This window comes from Crocuta crocuta, unplaced genomic scaffold (genome assembly GCF_008692635.1).
Source record: "Crocuta crocuta isolate KB4526 unplaced genomic scaffold, BGI_CrCroc_1.0 scaffold698, whole genome shotgun sequence".
In the NCBI taxonomy this organism is placed as follows: Eukaryota; Metazoa; Chordata; class Mammalia; order Carnivora; family Hyaenidae; genus Crocuta; species Crocuta crocuta.
In genome coordinates this window covers 531391-554596 of record NW_027530855.1, presented here as the reverse complement: position 1 = coordinate 554596, position 23206 = coordinate 531391, and the positions used below count along the sequence as shown (strand labels likewise).

Below are 23206 nucleotides of genomic sequence, written 5' to 3'. Positions count from 1 at the left end.
AAATGACCATACCAGGGAGGCAGAGTTATGGAAGAACATGGGAACTCCCCTTTGACACCAGAGTTGGGGAGAAGTTTCTCAGGAGAGCTGTGGTATGGGGAGGGGGCCTTCTCCAAAGGTGAGGTGTGTACAAGTGTCCCGGGCCGACTCAGCGCTGTAACTAGTTCTCCGTGACTTGTGATTATACAGCTGCTTTCCAGATTTCCCCTCCCCCCACCTCAGCCCCTCCCAACCCGCACACCAAATGCTCCCTAGCTTTTTACCCCCACATAGTTACCAGTGAGCCTCTTGAAACTCAGTGACTTTGATGGAAATAATATCACCATTATTTTCTGGAATTACTGAGCTCCAAGGTGGGCACAGACTGTACAGGTGAATGACACCTTCCTTCCAAAGTCACCTGAAGTGAAATGGGTGGAGATGCTCTTCGCTTCATGAATTTTTCCACCTGCAGTTTACTCTCACAGCATTTTACTTCCCTTTTCACATCTGTCGCCTGGCTCAGCCCTCTGCCACCTGGTGCTATTATTCCTTCTTTCTATATATTTAACAATGCTATTGCCATTCAGGCCATTCTCTTTCTGCAGGGCCTCATGCCCCCCCACCCCCCAGCAACCCATCAGTGTGTCCACTTATTTGTAAACAATCATGATTTCTACAATGTTAGCATGAGTAGGGCCTGTGGCATCTGGCCCAATCCTTTTATCCTATGGAAGAAGAAATGAGGCTGAATGACCATATCTGACTTTCTCAAGGTCACCCAATATATTAGTGGCAAAGCATAGCTAAAGTTTTGGTGTTTTCTGGTTCCTAACCCAGTGATGCATCCAAGAATTGGACAAAGCAACCAGCAAAGAATAGAAACCGGGGTAGTACAGAAAAACCACTCAAGCAGTGTCTCAGGCTCTTTGACCACAGTCCCCCACCATCATCCTGCTCTACTTATTCTCTTTTAAAACAAATATGTCCCTTTACAGTCATGTGCACTGCAGGACCTCTCACCAAGATAGGACAGGCCTCCCGCTGCTTGCTCAGCAGATAGTTATCAAACCACTATCATGTTCAATGTGAAATTCAAAAACAAAAAACAGAACAAATCCCAACCAACCAACCAAATAAACAAAAAGCCCATTAATTATGGTCCCTACCATCTGAAAGTTTTCAACTGGTTTGGAAAGACCAAAAATATATTTTTTTATTAAAAAAACTTTTTCAATGTTTATTTATTTTTGAAGAGGGAGAGAGACAGAGTGGGAGTGGGGGAGGCGCAGAGAGAGAGGGAGACACAGAACCTGAAGCAGGCTCCAGGCTCTGAGCTGTAGGCACAGAGCCCAAGGTGGGGCTCAAACTCAGGAACTGTGAGATCATGACCCAGGTTGAAGTCGGATGCTTAACTGGCTGAGCCACCCACACACCCCAGGCCAAAAATATGTGATCGGATTTAGGATACAAGGACTGTCAGAGAGCAGAACATGATGTCATCAAAGAAAAGAGGCAAGGCTCCCAATACTGCCCTTACTCTTTGCATCTTACGATCATCTTGTATAAAAGAAAATATATTAAAAAGTTCCTCCAAGCTCCATAAAGGTGCCCCTAAATCTCCAGTTTACTCTAGCGGGTAACTATTATAATTATTGTGAAAAAGGAATGGACATCAAGTGCCAAGAGTTCAGACGATAAGACTGTTTGGGGAGACTCCAATGAATGGGCTATGATTATTCCCCCATTTTGAGAAAGGAGGAGACAGACATCATCAGCCCCTCATTTGACATACAAGAAACTGAGATCCTATAGCATGGGAGGGAACGAGAACCAGAACTCAGAATGCCTGATTTGTCAACTTTCAAATCACCAATATGAAAGCAAGAGATGCCACCATTTAAAAAATCAAAGAGGGGGCGCCTGGGTGGCTCAGTCGGTTAAGCGGCCGACTTCGGCTCAGGTCATGATCTCAAAGCTTATGAGTTCGAGCCCCATGTCGGGCTCTGTGCTGACCATTAGCTCAGAGCCTGGAGCCTTCTTTGGATTCTGTGTCTATCTCTCTCTCTGACCCTCCCCTGCTCACGCTGTCTCTCTCTCTCAGAAATAAATAAAACATTAAAAACATTTTTTAAAAAATCAGAGTACTACAAGGCTTATAACAAAAAATAGCTCCTTCCTTCACGTTTTGCCCTTTCCTGGGAGGCAATCACTTAAACTTTTAACCATTTCTTATGCTTTTTTACCATCTTAGTTTCATTTATCATGCTTAAGTGGCTAGTTCTTGATTTTTCCTTCTATGGACATCTTACTATGGAATATGAGATTTTAGCTTTCTTATGCCTCTCCCTTCTAGTTATATAACAATTTTTGTCACTTGAATATTAATGTTTACATTAGTATTTATGTAAACTTTTTTCAAAGAAGAGCCACATTGTACATTATGATTACTTTTTCTTTCCTGTATAACTTTTTGTTTTTCATGGAATTAGTAATTGACTTTCATTGTTGTTATTGTTTGTTATTCTATGTTTCTGTCATTAACTCATCTTCTAATTTTCTGATAGAATTATAAAATTTTTCCAAATCCATTCAAACACATCAGATGATATCCCAGTTTCTTTTCTTTTTTTCTTTCTTCCTTTCTTCCTTCCTTCCTCTTTCTTTCTTTCTTTCTTTCTTTCTTTCTTTCTTTCTTTCTTTCTTTCTTTCGGAGGTCTCCAATATCCAGAATCTTGCATTTCTTTGTCTGCCAGCTCTGATGTGGACTATATTTTCCTTAGGATTGGTGCATAATGATTATTCTGAAACTTCCCTTCATCTTCATCCTAGGAATTACCCCTACCTCCCTCATGTGTCAGACCTACCTTTTTCAAGGGATCTTAGTTTGTATCTTCTAGAAAATGGGTGAATGGGAAGTGAATTTTTGAAACAGTGTATGCCTGAAAAATACCTTTATTCTATCCTCATGATTAGTTTACACTTTGGTTGAATATAGAAGTCACAGTCAAAAATCATTTTTCCTTTTTAAGGCATTTTGAAGGCCCTGATGTCTTTGTCCTTTACTGTCCAGGACTGCTATTCAGAAGTCTGGTAACATTCTGATTCCTTGACTTTTCTGAGTATGACCTGTTTCTTTCTCTCTGGAAGTTTTTGGGATCTTCTTTTTATCCCTGAAGTTTCTGAGAGTTCACAGTGACGTGTCTTGGTGTAGGTCTGTTTTCATTCACTGTGTTGAGTANTGACCTGAGCCGAAGTCGGACGCTTAACCGACTGAGCCACCCAGGCTGTTTTTTCTTTTTGTAATTCTTAATAAGCAGATATTGAGCTTCCTGGATTAGTACCTGTTTTCATCTTTCCCACTTTCTAATTTGTCTTTCTGTTTTACTTTCCTCAGTAGATTTCCTCAACTTTATCTTTCAACTCTCTTATTGAATTTTTTTCTGTCATGTTTGTAATCTTCATCAGTGTTTCTTATTCTCTGACTGCCCTCTCTCTCTTTAATCATCCTAGTATTTTAAAATAAATATCATTATTTTAAGAATGAACATAGTATCTCTTTTTATTTCAATATGGAAGTATTTTTTTTTCTCTACCTGCATTGTCTCTGTTTCTTCCAAGTTTTCCTCCATTTTCCCCTCATGCGTTTATTTTGGTCTATCTTTGATGTTGGAGGTTTCCCTCAAATATTTGATGGTCCTTGATGATTGGTTCACAGTTATAAGTGAAAAAAATCTGTTTGAAAGCGTTGGGCATGTGTGGGAGGTTTGAAGACAGGGGGGCTGCACCAAAACCATTACACTGGGAAAAAACTGATTCTGTAGAGTTTTTCTCTTGAGCTGGACAGTTTCCCAATGAGATGACTCCTCCACACTTCTGCCTGGGGGTGGAGGTGGGAATTGAGGAGGTGGAAGCCTTTTTCAGCATTCCTCCAGCTAAGTTGGGTAAGGGAGATGGGGCATGAGTGGTGGCATTACTGTTCGGTACAAGCTTTCAATGAACCCACCTCCATTAGTAAATTGTCTTCTTTCTGTCCTTGATGGATCCTAGCTCTTAAGCCTTGAGTCTATCTTGTTCAACCTCTCCGTCTTCATCCTCATACAAGCTTTCAATCAACCTTTCTGTTGTCAGCCCCACCCAAACCTACACCTTTCAGAGGTTTCTGATCCTCTAATTTCCCTCAGCCTCTCTAGGGCCTGGACATGTCAAAGAGCTGGTTTCTTGTTGGCTTCCAACTCTTGCAGGTCTAGGTTTTCCTGGTTTGGTAGCTGAGTTTCCACTTATGGTTTTGTGCTTCTGTCAATTGTAAAATTTAGAGTGGGTTGTGGATGCTTTCATGTTCCCTTTGTCCTTGAGGGGTTTATACTCCTTTACTCCATTTATTGTCAATTTAGTGAAAGTTTAATGAAATGATGTGTTCAGTAGACCATGCCTAACTGTGATTTTCATGTGCCTCCTTTTATTTATTATTATTGTTTTAATGTTTATTTACTTTTGAGAGACAGAGAGAGACTATGAGCGGGGGAGGGGCAGAGAGAGAGGGAGACACAGATCCAAAGCAGGATCCAGGCTCTGAACTGTCAGCACAGACCCCAGTGTGGGGTTTGAACTCAGGAACTGTGAGATCATGGCCTGAGCTGAAGTTGGACGCTTAATCGACTCAGCCACCCAGGTGCCCCTTATGTGACTATGTTTAAATCCACTCTTCTAGCTTTCTTTCTTTTCTCCCTGTTCCATTTTCTCTCCCTCTTTCTCTTCTCCTCTCTTCCTTCCTCCTTCCCTTTCCTTCCCTTCCTTCCCTCTTACTTCCCTCTCTCCTTCTCTCCCTTCCTTCATTCCTACCTTCCTTCCTCTTTTTATTTCTTTTAGAATGTTGGCCTTCCCTCCTTGAAGGGCCTTGGGGAGTCTCATGTTTTCTGCTCCTTGAAATACTTTGACTATAAATATCACCCTGGACTCTGGCTTTAGTTTGAACACATCACATTTCTGCAACAGACTTAGAAATAACAACATCCCACAGACTTTGTGCTTCCTAATCTCTTCCTTTCTGTGTGCTTGCTGAGAAAATTCCTTCTGGTATTTCTAGGAAGTGGAGAAAGATCATTTTATCCATTTCAAGTCTGGCAGTTTTATTCATAGTTTGAGTTCTAGAACCTTGTCCAGGGAACACAGGAGAGGGCAAAGAGCATACTCTTGACCAGCAAGGAAAATGGAGCCAGGATGAGGGTGGAAACAGGTATTAATTATTTGATTAAACACATTAAAAGTATATTTTGGGTGTCTACTTTATTACAGGCACTGTCGTAGGTAGAGGGGATATACCAATGAGTAAGACTTTCAGAGTCTAGTGGTGAGACAGACAGGAGAGCACAGAGAACATAATGTGATTAAGTGCACTTCCTGCTTAGCAAACGTTAGTTTTGTGTCTACTGTATGCCAGGTACTATACAAGCACTTTCATTTTATTAATTCCTCCTCATATCGTTGTGTTAGGCATTCTAATACCTATTTTACTATAAGGAAGCTGCTAAAATAGGGGAATATACAAATATTATGAAAACAGAGATGTGAGACCGCTCTTTGGTGCTTCTCTGGCCAGGCACCCAGGGGTACGTTCTCCCTCAGCTCTGCAGCCCACCGACCCCAGAACTGAAGACAGAGACTCTGGTAAGCACAGAACGTCTGCCTGAAGTTAGCTCTTCAGCCTTGGGCATCACCCCTTCCTACTCCAGATCTAAGGAGAGTGGCTTCTCCAGGACCTGAGGAAGAAAACAAGGTCCACAGGTCGGCAGCAGTGTTTCTGCGCAATGTCTTCAGTGTGGAAAAAACGAGGGGAAAATAAGTCGTGAAAGCCTTGAACTAAAACTGTCCCAAACCACAGGAAATTCTTAGATGTGCAGTCCTTTTTGTTTTTCTCATTTTTTTCCCCTTTTCTTTTTTTGTCAATAACAAAAATGTACCAGAGCATTGAGACACTAGCTAAGGAATGGCCATGGTGACAGCCCGCGGGGAAGGGGGAGGAGGAGGGGAGGGGAGGGGAGGTCTAGACACACACACACACACACACACACCTCTGAACTTAATCAGTTTTTAAAACTCCATCTTTGAAACAGGAACTTGCCTTGGGTCTCCTGAAACCGAAAAGCACAGCTCTTGCCTTCCTCCTGGAAGTCACCTTGTCCTTTGGAGCCTTTGCCTGCAGGAGGTGGCTTCCTCTGACTGGTAAGAAGCTGACTCCTTTGTGCAGAGAGTTCTTGTTCTTCCGAAACCAGGGTCGGGGTAAGTGGAGGCTGCAGACCCCTAGGGCCCCCCTGGGGGTCTCCTCTCAGCTTGGCTACCTAAGGATTAGATAAAGGAGGTTCTTTGTGGGGTGGGGGACACCCGGACTCCCATGTATTGAGAAAAGGAAGTGGGGGTGGGGTGCAGACAGATTTTGCCAAAATACAGATGGAGCCGACTAGATCCAGAACAATTCCCAAAGGAGGTCCTCCCACACCCACAGGAAGGCCAAAAAAAAAAAAAAAAAAAAAAAAGCTTGAAATTCAAATTATTTTTGGTGCTTGGGAGATGAGAGAGGAGTGAGAGAAGGCAATGGTAGTAAATAGGAACAGAGGAGGGCGGAAAAAACGGGAAGTTCTTGTCAGTATCTTTCCTAAGAAACAGCACAGGAGAGCACCAAATATTAGAGGAAATGTAGCTGGACTTGAGTAATATTTTTTTAATTATTTTTTCAATTATTTTTAGACTGTAAAGGAGAATAGGCACAAATTTGATACATGTGGTTTCTGCCCTGAAAGAAACGGCTGCTCCCGCCTCTCCTTTTTTTAGCCTCTGTTTTTGAGATGACAGGACAGAGATGTTTTGCCCACACTGTACCCACACGCGCTCTGTTCCTCTCAAATGCGTTTCACTGCCCTGTTTTCCTCCAGAAGCTTCCCTTCTCTCATGAATGTTGTCGTGCTCTGGTTTCTTCCTACTCCCTTGCTTTGGGTTAGAAGCGTGGAAACAATGTTGGGGAGAAAGATGGATACCACTGATGAGAAGTGAGAAAACAGAAATTACATTTGAGAACTGGGTGGAGGGAGAAATAAAAGACCCTACTCCCTGGTCGAGGACTTCAGTCTTGCCTGGCCTTGGATTTTGCCATTTTTTTTTTAAATGTTTTTATTTATTTCTAGGAGAGAGAGAGAGAGAGACAGCATGAGCAGGGGAGGGTCAGAGAGAGAGGGAGTCACAGACTGAAACAGGCTCCAGGCTCTGAGCTGGCAGTCAGCACAGAGCCCGACGCGGGGCTCGAACCCACGAACCGCGAGAGCATGACCTAAGCGAAAGTCGGATGCTTAACCGACTAAGCCACCCAGGCGCCCCGGGTTTTGCCATTTCTTAAAGAGAATGGTTTGGATGAGACAGGATTGCCAGAGAAAGAGGTACGGGACACCCAGTGAAATTTGAATTTCAGAGAGCCAGCAGATAAATACCCCCAAAAGCCGACTTTACAGTTCTATGTATTTGAAGAGGTTCTTAAACCACCTTACTCCACTGGCGTTTAAATGGTGGGTGCCCCCAGGGTAGAAGGTTTTAAGGGAATCAGTTTCCGGATCCGGCTGAGGTGAAGTGAGGCGGGTGGTGTCACACTGGGTCTTCTTTGCTCCCACACCCTGGAACACTAGCCCTTCCTCACTTCTAAAAAAGGAAAGAAAGGCATTTGCCCTGGATTGTAAAAACCTCCAGGGCCCAGACAAGGAACAATTAGAAATATTTGTGTTTGTGTTGAGAAAGCAAAAGGCTTTATCACTGAGATACCAATCATTTCACAAATTAGGTGGTTTCCAATGTATTGTTTTCCATAAAACTTGGAGAAAAACCTACTGGAGTTGACCACTGATAGATTATTAGAATAATTTTTTTATTTTTTTAAAATTCTTTTTAATGTTTTATTTATTTTTTGAGAGAGAGATAGAGACAGCATGAGCAGGGGTGGGTCAGAGAGAGAGGGAAACACAGAATCCGAAACTGGCTCCAGGCTCCAGGCTCTAGGCTAGCCGTCAGCACGGAGCCTGACTCCAACCCACGAACTGTGAGATCATGACCTGAGACGAAGTCAGACGCTTAACCGACTGAGCCACCCAGGCGCCCCTAGAATAATTTTTTTTAAACTGTCTTCAATTTTTAAAGCAGGTTTTGGGTTCACAGCAAAATTAAACTGAAAGTACAGAGAGCTCCCACATAGCCCTTGCCCCACACAGGCACAACCTCCCCCCCATAGGATAATTATTGAAGGAAAGTCTCTAAGAGATATCTGACCTATAACGTGAAGGAGTCCAAAGAATTGAATGACATTGCCAAATTTGGCCCTGCTGAGCAACAAATCTCAAGTTCTCTGGCAAAGGTGAACTGGCCACGATTCTTCCTACAGGGTTTGTATTCATGAGCAAGTGGATCATTCCAGGTGTTATCTCTGAAGCCATAAGCCTAGAAATATGTCCCTGTTTTCCTTCCTTCTTGTCAGCCCTGGACATTGTCATAACAAAGCTCCTTGTGGCCCCATCTCCTTAGTAAAGTGAGCAAGGTTTCTCAATGTTTATATTCATAAAAATGAGATGTAGGATAATATTGATGCTAAACCTGTTCATTCTTGCAATAAGTAACATTAATTGATGGATATTGAACTAATTACATATATATGTAAATATATACAAATGCGTATATATAAAAATCCATCCTCATCCATTAGGAGAAATAATTCTCACTAGGAAAATAATTTTCAATATTTTACTATTTTATGTTTCATGAACAATAAAGTACATATTTATCATGTTACTAATAATTGTAACAATGGCTTAGTCTCAGGAAATGTTTTAATACCTTATGATCACAGGGTATTTTCTGAAGTTGTAAAATCAATTTACACATGCATACTTGTTTCAAAAAAGGTGATAGGGCAATCAGTAAAAGATGTCCAAAGGATAGATGTTCAAGTAATAAAAGATGTCATAAAAATATATGACATTTGGATGCAAATCTTTAAGGGAAGTGGAATGAAGATACAGTTCGTGGAGGAAAGGGAATGATTTAACATTTCTGTTAAAGGACTTTGTGTTCATTTTGAAAAAATAATGATGATGTCAAATTACTATCGTACTTAGATTCTATTGGGTGCATTAAAAAGAGTGATATAACAGTTTTATTTTAAAACATTCGATGAAAACAGTCTACAGACTACATCCTCTGCCAGTGGAAAGCTATAGATATCAACTTAAAATGTGTGAAGGGATAGGTAGTTATCAGCATTTTTTAAGGGGTGTAAGGGAAGAAAAGTTTGAGGGCGTCTGCTTTATATCACTCTGTTACTAACACTTCCGCTCAAAATATAGTAGTTACATTTCTAGATCCTTTACAGCTTTGAACAGAAATCATAGGCATCATTCTACCTGCTGTTTTAGGGGTACCCTTGTCCCAAGTTCTGTGTACCTGACTATGCTGCTCATCTAACCCTGAACGGAGCAGTAGTCACAGGGTCATGCACACGGGCTTAAATTGGAGAAACCAGAAATAAATCAGCCCCTCGACCTCATGGCTGAACTATTTCAAGAACACGCAGTTACATTTCAGTGGCCATGATTTGACTCACGGCGTACTCACTAACATATAATTACAAGTCGCCTTCCACAGACATCTGCACTTCTTGCTTCTCACCTTCTGGATATAGGGGAGCCACAGCAGCATTTTATGGTGACTAATTGAAATGATCTAACCAAACCTTCTGTGCACTCTGTCATAGGAGAGTGACTTTCTCCAACAGGAGCTGAGGTCCTAGAGTTCCTCCAAGTAATAAAACCTTGCTTTTTAAAAGGAAGACAGAAAACTGAATGGGAGCAGCCATGTGCCCCAATGGCAGAGGAAATGCACATGTGGGAAGCTGTGTGATAAGAATGGCAGCAGTTGAAGTAGGAGGGCAATGGAGCCCAGCTTTTCATATCAGAACTAAAAACTAAATGTTAGTTCACCACAAATGAAGTACTGCCAGCCACAATACGTGAAAGTGTGCTTAACCAGGGTGTGGGCTCTGTGAGTCGTGGTGCCTTGTTAATCTAGGGTCAAGGGGGATATGTTGCATCACAAGCGATTTTTAAAAATAGATAATATCTATTTAAGCACAAAACTCTCCTGTTTTTAGCTTATGATTTTTTCTCTTTAATTAAATGTTTTATTTTGAGATAATTGTAGATTCACATGCAGTTGTAAGGAATAGTTCAGAGAGAGCCTATGTACCCTTTATCCAGTTTCCCCCAGGGGTGGCATCTTGTAAACCACGATACAATACAACGAGAATATTGACACTGATACAGCCAAGAGAAAGAACCTTTCCATCAGCACAAGGGGCCCCTAGTTACCCTTTTATAGCCCCACCCACGCCCCTCGTACTCCACGCCTTTCTTGACCTTGCAATCAGTTGTCTGTTTCCCATTTCTATCATGTCATTTTTAAAATGTGATATAAATGGAATCAATACACAGTATGTAATCTTTGGGGGATTGGCTTTTCTTCTCTCAGCGTACTTTTCTGAATATTCACCCTTTTGCTGTGTAGGTCAGCAGCTTGTTCCCTTTTATTGCTGAATAGTATTCCATTGTAGGGATCTACCACAATTAACTCTTCACCAGTTGAAGGCCATCCAGGTTGCTTCCAGGTTTTGGCTATTATTAATTAAAGTGGCTATAATCATTCACGTACAGGTTTTTGTGTAAACATGTCTTCATTTCTCTAGGGCAAATGCCTGGGAGTGCAATTACTGGGTCATATGAGAGTTGCATGTTTACTGTTTTAAGAAACTGCCAGACTGTTTTCCAGAGGATCTGTACCATTTTACTTTCCTACCAGTAATGTATTGTGATCCAGTTTCTCTTTGTCCTCAGCAGCATATGGCATTGCCCCTATTTTTTATTTTAGCCATTCTTGTAGGTGTGTAGTGTTATCTTGTTGTGGTTCAGTTTTTTTGTATCTTTTGAGATTGTTTCCATTTTTATTGAGATATGACTGACATAAAACATGATAGTAAGGTATACACTATGATGATTTGATATATATCAAAATGGTCACCACAATAAATTTAGTTAACATTTATCACCTCGTATAGCTACAAATTTTTCTGTGATGAGAACTTTTAAGATCTACTCTTTTGGTGAGTTTCAAATATACAATATAGTGTTGTTAGTTAGCTCTAGTCACCATGCTATACATTATATTCCCAGAACTTATTTATCTTATAACTGGAAGTTTCTATACCTTTTGACCATCTTCACCTATTTCCTCCCACCCCAACTACTCTGCCTCTGGCAACCACCATACACATATGTGTGTGTGTGTGTGTGTGTGTATGTATACATTTATGTATTATAATATTTAAGTGTATCTATATCACATTTTTTTCATCTATTTATTCACCATTGGACACTCAGGTTATTTCCATGTCTTGGCTATTGTGAACAATGTTACAATGAACATGGGCTAGCTCATGAAGATAACTCTCTGAGGTAGTGATTTTGCTTCCTTTGAATATATACCCAGAAATGGAATTACTGGATCATATGGTACTTCTATTTTTAATTTTTTGAGGAACCTCCATACTGTTTTACATAGTGGCTGCCCTAATTTACATTTCCACTAAGAGTGCACCAAGTTTCCCTTTTCTCCACATCCTTACCAGCAATTGTTATCTTTTGTCTTTTTGATAATAGCCATTCTGACAGATGTGAGGTGGTATCTCATTGTGGTTTTGATTTGCATTTCCCTGCTGATGAATGATATTGAGCATCTTTTCATATACCTCTTGTTTTTTTGGTATGTTGTTTTTATAAAAATGTCTAATTTAAAAAATTTTTATTTAGTTTTAGGAGAGCACAAGTGGGGGAGGGGCAGAGAAAGGGGGACAGAGGATCTGAAGTGGGCTCAGATCCTGGCAGGCTATTAGCAGAGAGCCCAATGTGGGGGGCTTGAACTCACAAACCATGAAATCATGACCTGAGCTGAAGTCAGACCTTCAACTGACTGAGCCACCCCGGTGCCCCCAAAATGTCTAAGTTTTAACCAGACTTTTGGTTTTATTATTGAGTTGTGTGAGTTCTTTTTATATTTTGGATATTAACTCCTTATCAAATACATGATTAGTTGTGGCCTGTGGGTGACTTAATTGGTTAAGAGTCTTCTGATTCTTGATTTTAGGTCAGGTTCATGGCATTGAACCCTGCATCGGGCTCTGCCCTGACAACGTGGAGCCTGCTTGGGATTTTCACTCTCCCTTTCTCTCTGCCCCTCCCCTGCTCATGTTGCTCATGCCCACGCTCTCCCTCTCTTTCTCTCAAAATAAATAAACATTTAAAAAATGCATGATTAGCAAATATGTTCTCATATTCAGTAGGTTGGTTTTTCATTTTGTTGATTGTATTTTTTGCTGTGCAGAAGCTTTTTAGTTTGATGTAGTCTGCTTTTTTTTCTTTTGGTGTCAAATCTAAAAAGATCATTGCCAAGAGTAGTGTCAAAGAGCTTACCTATTATGTTTTCCTCTAGGAGTTTTATAGTTTAAAGTCTTCAATATTTTTAATTTTTGCAATTTCATTTTCACCAACTGTTTATTTGTAAAGTCATTTGTATGGGCATTGAATATTTTTAAAATTTTTGTATTATTAAGCAAAAGATACATAATGCACATGAAACAACATTTTAAAAAAGTAAAAGAGCATGAGTGAATTCTGCTTTCTCTTAACCACCTCCCTCAGAGATGGTCTGCTTCCCACAGGCCACCACTCCTACCAGCAAAACTACATGGAACTCTCCAAACTCTCCACCTAAAATAAAGGCACTAATCACAGTTCAACCACCTTTTCCTAACCCAAGGTCATCACCAGGAATGACAAAGATTGTCTTGAGCACATATAACTTCTGGGAGTTCTTTTTTTTTTTTTTTAATGTCTATTCATTTTTGAGAGAGAGAGAGAGAGAAACGGGGAGAGAGAGAGAGAGAGAGAGAGAGAGAGAGAGAGAACGAGCGGGGGAGGGGCAGAGAGAGAGAGAGACACAGAATCCGAGACAGAGGGAGATACAGAATCCGAAGCAGACTCCAGGCTCTGAGCTGTCAGCACAGAGCCCCACATGGGCTCAAACTCACGAACTGTGAAATCATGACGTGAGCTGAAGTCAGACGCTTAACTGACTGAGCCACCCAGGCACCCCAGCTTCTGAGAATTCTTAACTTTTTTTCCCCGTCCTTTGTTGTCAGCTAATCCATTTACAGACATAGGAATGAATCAAATAAAATAATTTCCTCCTCCATCCTGCCCCTCCTTCATCTCTAATATCGTCTCCATTCTCCTGCTGTTTCTAATCTTCTGAGGACTGTGAAACCACATAACTGGACCTTTAGTAAGCAAGGCTAAGAAAGGCTCTCCTTAATGCAGGGACTTTGGCTACAAAGACGCCCTTTCCCTCTTGCTTTCTGTGTTTGGAATTCCATTCTGGAGACTCCAGTTGCCAGAAGGGTGACCTCCAGATCAGTGCCACATTCCCTATATGTCTTTTCAGCAAGACTATGACATCTTTTGACATCAGTTGCTGAAGGGTGCATCCAATTAGAAGATTCACAGCATCATTAAGTATTAAGTGTAAGGATAAATTTAGCTTGTTATTGTTTAATTACTAAATAAAGAAGTTAGGCTGGACTGGGCTTAATTCTCCAGCCTAGTGTTATACTTAGTTTTAATATAGTTTGATAGACATGTGGAGTCATCATAGAAACTATGATGAAATTTCAAAGAATATCCCTGAGCAAATTACCTGTTTCCAGTGAATCATAATGAGTTTCACTAGGTCTCAGGGTTCAGATTGGTAAATCAGGTTCTGTATATCTTTTCCAGTGGCAGGAATTTTAATGTGAATGGAACAAAATTGGCTAAATTTTTTTGAAAAATGTATCCACAGACTGACAAGTATTTTTAATTTGAGGATAAAGTTAGTTCTATGTATTTTTTATTTTTAATTTACTATTTTTTTAAGTTTATTCATTTATTTTGAGAGAAAATGAGAGAGTGCAAGGAGGGGTGAGGCAGAGAAAGAGGGAGAGAGAGACTCCCAAGCGGGCTCCGTGCTATCAGTGTGGAGCTGGACTTGGGCTCGATCTCAATCTCACCAACAGTGAGATTATGATCTGATCTGAAATCAAAAGTCAGATGCTCAACCAACTAAGCTACCCAGGCACCTCAGTTATGTGGTTTTCAAATCACAAAGCAGCTATGAAATCTCTGAGATACCTTTATTTATTCGTTTTTTGAAAATATTTATTTTGAGAGAGAGCAAGCAAGCAGGCTCTGTGCTGTTAGTGCAGAGCCTGATGTGGGGCTTGAACTCAAGAACCTTGAGATCATGACCTGAGCAAAATCAAAAGATGGACACTTAACCAGCTGAGCCACCAAGGCACCCCTCTAAGGTACGTTTAAATTAAAATGTATTTATTTACCTTTAAAACTAATAATTTTATTCTGACAACAAAATACTATGGGTTTATTAAAGAATACTTGGAAATTCACANAAACCTAACTCAGATAATTACTTTTAACACTTTTAGTATACCCTCACAAAACTGAATGTTTTATTTATTTATTTATTTATTTATTTATTTGTTAAACACACACACACACATTAGTTATCTCTGGAGAGGAGAACAGTGTTTGGGGGACATGAGCGGAAGAAATATTTGTTCATTCTTACTGTTTTGCACCTTCTGAACTTTGTACTGTGTGTATGTATTCCTATCAAAATAATGGAAGGACATAAATCCATGTTCAAATATACTTTGTGCTTTTTTTGTTGTGTTGTAATAATTAGCTTGTGAGCTTGTGTTAAGAAGCACTGATATAAAAGTCCACCCGCTTTACTGACTACCATAGGGATCTCCTGGATTAAACTGGACAGAGTTTATTCCACTTAACGATTTTGACTGTATTCACCCATAAGACTTTGCTAATAGCAGCCCCTCTGTAGGTTCATTGTCAAGAAAATGAATTATGTAACTAGTCTACGCAAATATAAAGTTATAAAAAAAAACTTAACTGTAGTGTTAAGATACAAAGCTAACACATCTATTCATTCTCTCTCTCTGATTCTATGGGCCCATTTCTTCCCATATAATCACAGGGCATTGCTGGGGATGCAGAAATTCTAGCAGAGCACTGCCCTTATTCAAACTGACGGGAAAACAATGCCATCAGCATGAATCAATAGGAATGGTGCATTTGGCCAGCAGCCTGTTATTTCTGGGGAGAGGATGTGCACTCAGTTTTGAGGTTTATTAGTGTCAGATTTATCTATATAGCAATATTTTCCAAACTTTATTACTAGGAAATAACCCTTTTGGCCTGTGTATGTATGCATTGCATGTTTATATGTATGTGTACATATGTGAATCCAAAATACTACAGACTGGGCAGCTTACTCAACAGAAATGTATTTTCTCCCAGCTCTGGAGGCTGAAGTCTGAGTCAGCTGGCCAGCATGGTTGGGTTCTGGGGAGAGCTCTCCTCCTGGCTTGAAGATGGTCCTTATCATGCTGTGTGTTCACATGGTCTTTCCTTGGTGCACACAGAGAGAGGGAGAGACCTCTTCCTTTTCTTATAAGGTGACCTTGTCCTAATGACCTCATTTAACCTTAATTACCTCCTAGAAGCCCTGTCTCCAAATGAAGTCACATTGTCAGGTCTTCAACATATGTTTTTTTTTGGTGGGGGGCCCATAATCCAGGATGTATATACATATATTACAAGTTTATATATATATATATATTACAAGTATATACATATATATGTTTATATTTATATATATATTACAAGTATATACATATATATATTACAAGTTTAATTTTATATACAAACTTTCAAGTGTCCCACCAAAGTTTTATCTTTTTTGAATTTACTCTATTACTGCCCTTCACTGCTGTTTCCCTTAACCTATAAAGAGAAATTGCCAACGTTTCTTCCACTCCCCATTTTTCCTATTCTCCAGGTTCTGAGAGTTTGAGCTTAGAAATAACCCTGGGTGCTGGGCCGGGCCATTTCATCTCTCTCCTTAAAACCTAAATTTTTCCATCTGTAAAATGACATTAATAATCTCCAACCCTGTGAAAGGGAAAAGAAGGAATAGTTAATAATTCACCATGTAATGTTAGCTCTTTGTAATAAAAGCTTCAAAATGAAATGCAAAGATCTTAATCCAAAGGTACCATACTGATTTTTTAAGTTTAACATACAAACTCAGGGCTTGCCATGTTCCTTAGAAACATTAACTCACTCAATCTCAACAACAATGGTAGGAGATAGGTTATCTATTATGACCACCTTCCCCATTTTATGGAAACAGAGAGAAGTAAAATAACCTGCCCATGCCTTTGCAGCTAATTAGTGACAGGAGGCAAATCCTGGCGCTAGAGTCCAGTTACTACGCAGTCACTATGAAATTGCTGCTTATTCACTGCTAATTCTGTCACGTCCTGGCTCAAAAAACTTCAGGGGCTCTTGAAGCCTAAAATAATAAATACAACTCATTAGTTTAGCAATGAAGACCCTCCAGACACCTTTATTTCCCACTTTGTTCCCCATGAAAATCCTTCATCTCCCTACTGTGTTCCAGCTGAACTAGACGGCCCATATTTCCCCAAATGGATCCCATGCATTCTGGCCTCTGGGCCTTGCCCTTGATGCATTCTTTATCTAGGGTCCACCTGTTCTCACCCCCTCTCCGCCTTCTACATCTTGCTTTTCTTTCAAGGTCCTTCCGTAGTGCCATCTCCTCTACACATTTCCTCCTGCATCTCTCAACCCCAGCTGGCAGTGATTTTTCCCACAGAATTTTCTCTCTCCTCATCAATCTCTGCCTATGAGTTTCTGGCTTTTATAATAGTTATTTCTGTACATGTTATACTGTCTCCCTGTATATTCATCCCCTCCTTAGAAATAAAGATTTCTCTATATTTCCTCCCAACCTCAAGGATGGGTTCCTTGAGGGCTACAATATGCTTTCTCATAGAGCTTAAAAATTTTTTTTATTAAAAACTTAAATCACTATTTGGTTGTTTTTTGGACAACCAAATAAATGTATGCATGCTTATTGCAAAAAATTAACCATTACAGAAATATATCTTTTAGAAAGTGAAATAAACTATTATAATCCCTCCTCTCCCACCCTAAGAGAACTGTGGTTAACAGTTTGGAATGTAGTCTTCTACACATTTTTCATATAATAAACATGTGTAATTTTTATTTACAGAAATAGGACTATATCATACAGACAGCTCTGTACCTTTTTTCCACTTGAAATATTTAGTATTTTTCATTTTTTTAATAAAGAGTTACGTCTCATTATTTAAAAAAATTTTTTTAAAACATTTTTATTATTGAGAGACAGGGAGAGACAGAGCATGAGCATGGGAGGGGCAGAGAGGGGGAGAGACACAGAGCCTGAAGGAGGCTCCAGGCTCTGAGCTGTCAGCACAAAGCCCAATGCAGGGCTCGAACTCGCAAACCGTGAGATCATGACCTGAGCCAAAGTCAGACACTTAACCGACTGAGCCATCCAGGTACCCCACATCTCATTCTTTTTTAACAGCTACATAGCATTGGATCGTATGGATGTACCAGTATTTACCTGTTCAATCCGTGTTGATGTGCATGAGGGTGATTTCCAATTTTCAACATTATGAACAATATTGCAGTGAGTATTTATGTATATATTTCATATGGATACATGACATATGTACACATACACATATACTCCATATATACTGTATATATCTCCAGATGACTTTCTGTACCGCATATCCTTGGATACGAAATTACTAGGTGAAATGGAACGGAGGTTCTAAATGATGCCAGTCATCGACAATGTGGATAGGAAAGAGTTTTGTGTTATGTCTTTCTGTCCTTCACAAACTCTGTGATTAAGAGGGCCGGCTCTGGGTTCAGGCTGCACAGGTTTGTATCTAGGCTGGGTCTCTATGCCTTAGTCTTCTTATCTATGAGAACATAGTAGAACCTTGCTCCCAGTTAAGACTCAAGTGAGATAATCCAGGTGAAACAATTAGCATTTAGCAAGTACCTGGATAATAAGTAAATGCAATATACACGGTGGGAGTAAAAATGGTAATAGGTTCAGATAATTGTTTGTTGAATGAATAGGACTGAATAGAACAACAGTTAGTTTGAGTAATCTTTCCGGAAATGGGTGATACTTCTCTATGGAAACAAATAGTAACTATTTATGAAATGACCAACTAGCATTAGAGGTGTTATGGCCTTGAAGAAATTTATGTCCGTGCAAAATTAACTGGCCTGAACCAGGATCAACCAATGTCCTTGGCTCTTTGAGTCTCACACATTCCCCAAAGGAACTAATGGGCCCTGGCTGCAGTCTGGTACCTTATATGATGTGTATCTTTAAGGACAGAGAATAGTGCATTTGCCCAGGGGGTGTATTGGTGCACCACTGAAGGTTATTAGGCCGTCTAGTTACCCAGACATTAAGATTGAAAATAAATAGAAAATACATAAATAAATGGCTAGAGTATAAGGGTACTGTTTACAGATTCTTGGGTTCTGGGCCAGAAGTCTCCATCTTCATGGAAAGGTTCCTATACTAATAATAGAAGATTCTGGTGGGGGTCAACCCTGGGTTCTAGAACCAACTGTGCTACTAATTAGCTGAAAAACCTTGAGCAAACTGTTGACTCTCATCTTGCAAACACCATGAGGGGACTGAAACAGCTGATGTGAAAGGTCCTTTCTTGACATTCCTTTCCCCACAGGCAGTTATATTTTAGACATCAGGACTATTTATTGCACTGAAAAAAATAAAAAAGAATAAAATCAGGTAATGGAAGTATTTTTTAAATGTCCAGGTCAAGAGATGGCAAAGGGGCTACAGGAGGGCACAGATTCAACTGACACCTGCTTTGTGGTGCCCACTACGGAGGAGGTGGAGGGAGTCCGCTGAGGAAGCACCCAGACACCTAGGAATAAGGGAGTGGAATCAGGGCAGAAATTGTAGCCTAACTGGGGTTAGGTCCCGGCCAGGGGCAAATGTGGTAAATGGGGCTCCCAGTGAAACATGAGCATCACCCAAAGTGCACCGATGACCCTCGTTCTAGGTCAGTGTATTCTTGCTCCCATCCAGGAAAATTGTACTCATCTTTCCAGGCTCATTTCAAAGTCCATCTCCTTTTTTTTTTTTTTTTTATGTTTTATTTATTTCTAGGAGAGAGAGAGAGACAGCGTGAGCAGGGGAGGGTCAGAGAGAGAGGGAGTCACAGACTCTGAAACAGGCTCCAGGCTCTGAGCTGGCAGTCAGCACAGAGCACGACGCGGGGCTCGAACCCACAAACCGCGAGATCATGACCTAAGCGAAAGTGGGACGTTTAACCGACTAAGCCACCCAGGCGCCCCAAGTCCATCTCCTTTTTGATACAAGTCCCCTTCTTACCTTTCCCCCTAGATGTCTTGTTCCTCTAAAGACACTGTCCTTATTCTCTGTGCCATTTTCATGGCACTTCCAGGAGGGGTACAAGGCTACCTCAGCTTTCCAGTGACACTTGTCTCCTCCTAATGAGACCCAAGGCCTTTGGCTCCCTTTGCTTCCCAGGCATCCAACACAGTAGTGCGCAGAAAATATTTGTGGCTCTGTGATGGAGTGACTCAGGCAGGCTCCATGGGGAGTAGAGTTTTATAGGTTTTAATATGAACCATACCATGGAATCTGAGACTTTTACCTCATTGCTCATACTGGAAACTGTCAGTTCCAGTCAGATTTGCTTGGAGCTGGGTGGGATTTTATTCCTTTTCACAATGAAAACCATAATCTAATTTTTAAATAATAAAAAAACATTTACATAGCACCTACTTCACGTACCTCAGTGATCTAAACAGTGTAAAAGTTAACTGTTTACTTTTCATAACGACCCAGATAGGAACTGGGGTACAGAAATGTCATTTGCCCAGGGATCAAAGCTAATAAATGGCAGGCAGAGCTGGGATTCAGACCCAGTCCATCTGGTTCCAGAGAACATGCTCCTTAAGACGTTATGCTGCCTGAAACTTATGACTAGCAAAAACTTTCAGGAGCAGAAAAAATTTGACGTTGAAGTATTTATTTCAAAGGAAATGTTTTTTTTCCTCTTGTGTCCCCCTTTCCTTCCTCATTCGAAGCAAAATGCTCTAAAGCATCAAGCTTTTTTTTTTTTCCACACCTGAGAGCGGGTGGCTCATTTTTGCTTTGGCAATCAAAATGGAAGAGGAAACTTGTGTGGTTTCATCACTGGTGCTTTCGGGGTGTGTGCTGCTACCTGCCTCCGGCTCCAGGTCCCCTGCTCCCAGGCTTTGTTGCCTCAGCTCCTGGAGACCTTTTAGCATGACTTTCCCCCGGAACAGGGGGGTGTGGACCAGCCTTTCCGTTCCTCCCGCACAGCCAGTCCCCTGCGCCCAAGCCTCTTGAGGCTCTTCCGTTGTCCGCTTCTCCCTCAAAGCCTCAACACGCCAGAGACAGCATCTCTCCGTCCTCCATCCCAAGGGTGAATCCACTAGGTGTCCGTCTTTCCGGCGTTTTGCGCCTCGCTTGCTGTATATGTAAATGACCTCCCCACGTGGGAGGCCGGCGTCAGAACCTGACAGACCTGCCATTGATTAACTGTGGGACCCAGGGCAGATTACTTAACTGAGTCTCGGTTTCCTCATCGTGAACGGGATTGCTATCCGTAGGGTTGCCGTGTGGATTAAATGAGATAATGCAGGGGCTGCACCGGCACACAGTAATTTTCTTAGGTTCCCTTTGGCATTATTTACTTAATGCATGCTTGTCTGTTTCCCTTTTTTTTTTTTTCCAGAGCACCCTCCCGCTCTGAGGGCAGGAAAGGCGTCTTTGCGTCGTCACACTCAAAGAAAGTCCCCATACCCCTCGTTACAACGTCCGGTGCCAGTGGGCTCTTCTGGCACATTCATGACAACCCAGGAGAATCGCTGCTTCTCCTGGTCCCAACCCTAAACTTTCACCCTGAGGCCCCAGAAAGGCTAAGGGCTCCCCATCCGAGGGAGACCCGGCTGAAGTCGAGGGGTGGGGCTCTAGGAAGAAGAAATGGGGTTCCAGAGAGAGCCCGCGTTCCGCCTCGCCTCCCTGCTTCAAGGATGCCCTCAGCTCNCGGGGGTGGGGCAGCGGGAAGGGGGGGAGGGTGTTTTGCTGAGCTGCATTTTCTCACGTTTGCAGCGGCGAAACTTCTCTGCGGGTTCTGGCGCTGGAGCACCGGCCTCGCAACGACTACCCGGGCTGCGGGTAGGGGAGGAGAGCGGAGAACGTCCCAGGCAAGTCCCGTGGGCTCGGACTGGGCCAAGGAGCCTCATTTTTCTCTTCCCCTCTTACCTTATTACGTGACAGGCCTAGGGTGCTCCCCTAAGGAGATCCCTTCCTTTCCACCGGGTCCAGCTCGGGCCCTCGGGCTTCTGGAACTCCAGGCTGTGGGGGAGACTTGAAGGAAAACTGTCCTAAGATACAAGTTCGGTGCCAGATTGGGAAAGCACCCTCCAGAGAGCTGTCTCTGGCTCCCACTAACTTCTTCCTCACCTTACACGCTTCCCTTTTCTGCTCTAGTTCTGAAGACTGTTACTTCATCAAATTAACAACAAAAAAAATACATACATACCCCTCCCCCCTCCCCAATAACAGAAAAAGGAGGAGGGGGGAAAAAGCGGTGCAGGAAGGAAAATTGTACAGGCATCTCCAGACATAGAAGAGGCGCGCCAGGGCCACCTCCACTTGGGCCTTAGGCATCTCCTCCCCCAGGCCGGTCCTCCCCCACACCCCCAGCCTTTTGCCAGAGAGTTTCCTTCCTTCTTAGTGAGTTTGGGTTCAAGCCGAATCTTCCCCTTCTAACTCCGTCTCCTGTTCCTCCTCTTTCTTTCTTTCGGACTCCAAATGGGGTTTTTCAGAGGAGAGTGAACAGCAGAAAAGAGGGAGGGGAGAGAAAGCATTTTATGGGGTCGCCAGCTGCGGCTCTTGAAGGCACCTCGGCCCGCTGAGAGGTGGTTTGCGCTGGAGCTGAAGCTCCAAAATTGTACTCATGTTCTTAATATATCGAAGTCAGCCCCCTTTAAACCTCCTTTTTGGAGCTTCATCGTTTTTCCTTGTTCGGTGTCAAAGCCTTCAGAAACCGTAAAGCCAAAAGTCTTGAAAGAATAGAAGTGTTTGTGTTCTGTTGCACGGTTTCATTCCATTGACATTTAATGGGTAGTAAGGATATGAAAGGCAGTGAGGAACTAAACCCAGCCTCTGTCTTCAGGGAGCTTACAGTCTGACGGAGGCCCCCGCTGTACATGAGTTCCTAAAATAGAGATCCGTCGTGCTTTAAGAAACGAGGCTTTTCAAAAAGCCTCCTCATTCCAGATACTAGTCTTCTCCATGTGTGCCTGTTGAACGCACAATGACTTTTGCCACAGCAAAGTCTAGTTTGTAATCTAGACACTATGTATAACATCTCCTAGGTGCTAAGCAAAGTGTTTGTTGAATGAATGAATGAATGAATGAATGGCTGCAGGTACATGAATTGCTTGCCCCTGTCCAGTTGGAAGGGAAAAGAACAGTGTGGTAGTACCTCAATCACCAAGCTGGTGCGTGAGGGTTTCCTCNTGAATTGCTTGCCCCTGTCCAGTTGGAAGGGAAAAGAACAGTGTGGTAGTACCTCAATCCTGTAGAGATTTGGTTCACCAAGCTGGTGCGTGAGGGTTTCCTTTGGATGTTGCCTTTCGAACTTGTCTCCTGTTTGTGAGCCTCACTTTCTACAGGGTGCCTGTCGCGCCCCAGGTGGTGTTCCAGCCAGTTAACGATGGGAGCCTTGCTTACCTCACAGATGGGGGTAATCACCTAGGTATTGATTTGTAAACCAGCTGCTCCTTGGTAGAGTTTGCAAGCCTGTCTTTTCCCTCGTCGGTGCTTTCTTCTCTCTTTTGTATAAGGAAGTAGGGCCTGCGTGTCCCATCATGTCATCCTCGTGAGCTGAACCATATTGCGCTTGGTATTTTAGCAACATAAAAAAAAAAAATCCTGGAGGCATGCAGGTTTTGGTTGGTGCCTACCTATAGAGAGATTCTGCAAAAGTGGGACGGGAGAAGTATTAGTCTTATCAGTCATATCCTCCCGAACAGCCAGC

The 23206-nt window shown here is 41.9% G+C and overlaps 1 protein-coding gene across 4 annotated transcripts in view; it reads left to right on the top strand.

Moving 5' to 3' along the window:
• The first annotated feature begins 6084 nt into the window (after positions 1-6084).
• Positions 6085-23206, top strand: part of PLEKHA2 (pleckstrin homology domain containing A2) — a 74952-nt gene continuing 57830 nt past the window's right edge. Inside the window, exons 1-2 of one of the 4 annotated variants that reach the window (XM_077769475.1) lie at positions 6085-6201; positions 21271-21365. The gene's annotated coding sequence lies outside the window, so the exon portion shown is untranslated. Of the gene's footprint in view, positions 6259-17628; positions 17734-21270; positions 21366-23206 lie in introns of those variants that run through there. The other 3 variants (XM_077769474.1, XM_077769476.1, XM_077769477.1) reach the window with 3 other exon arrangements.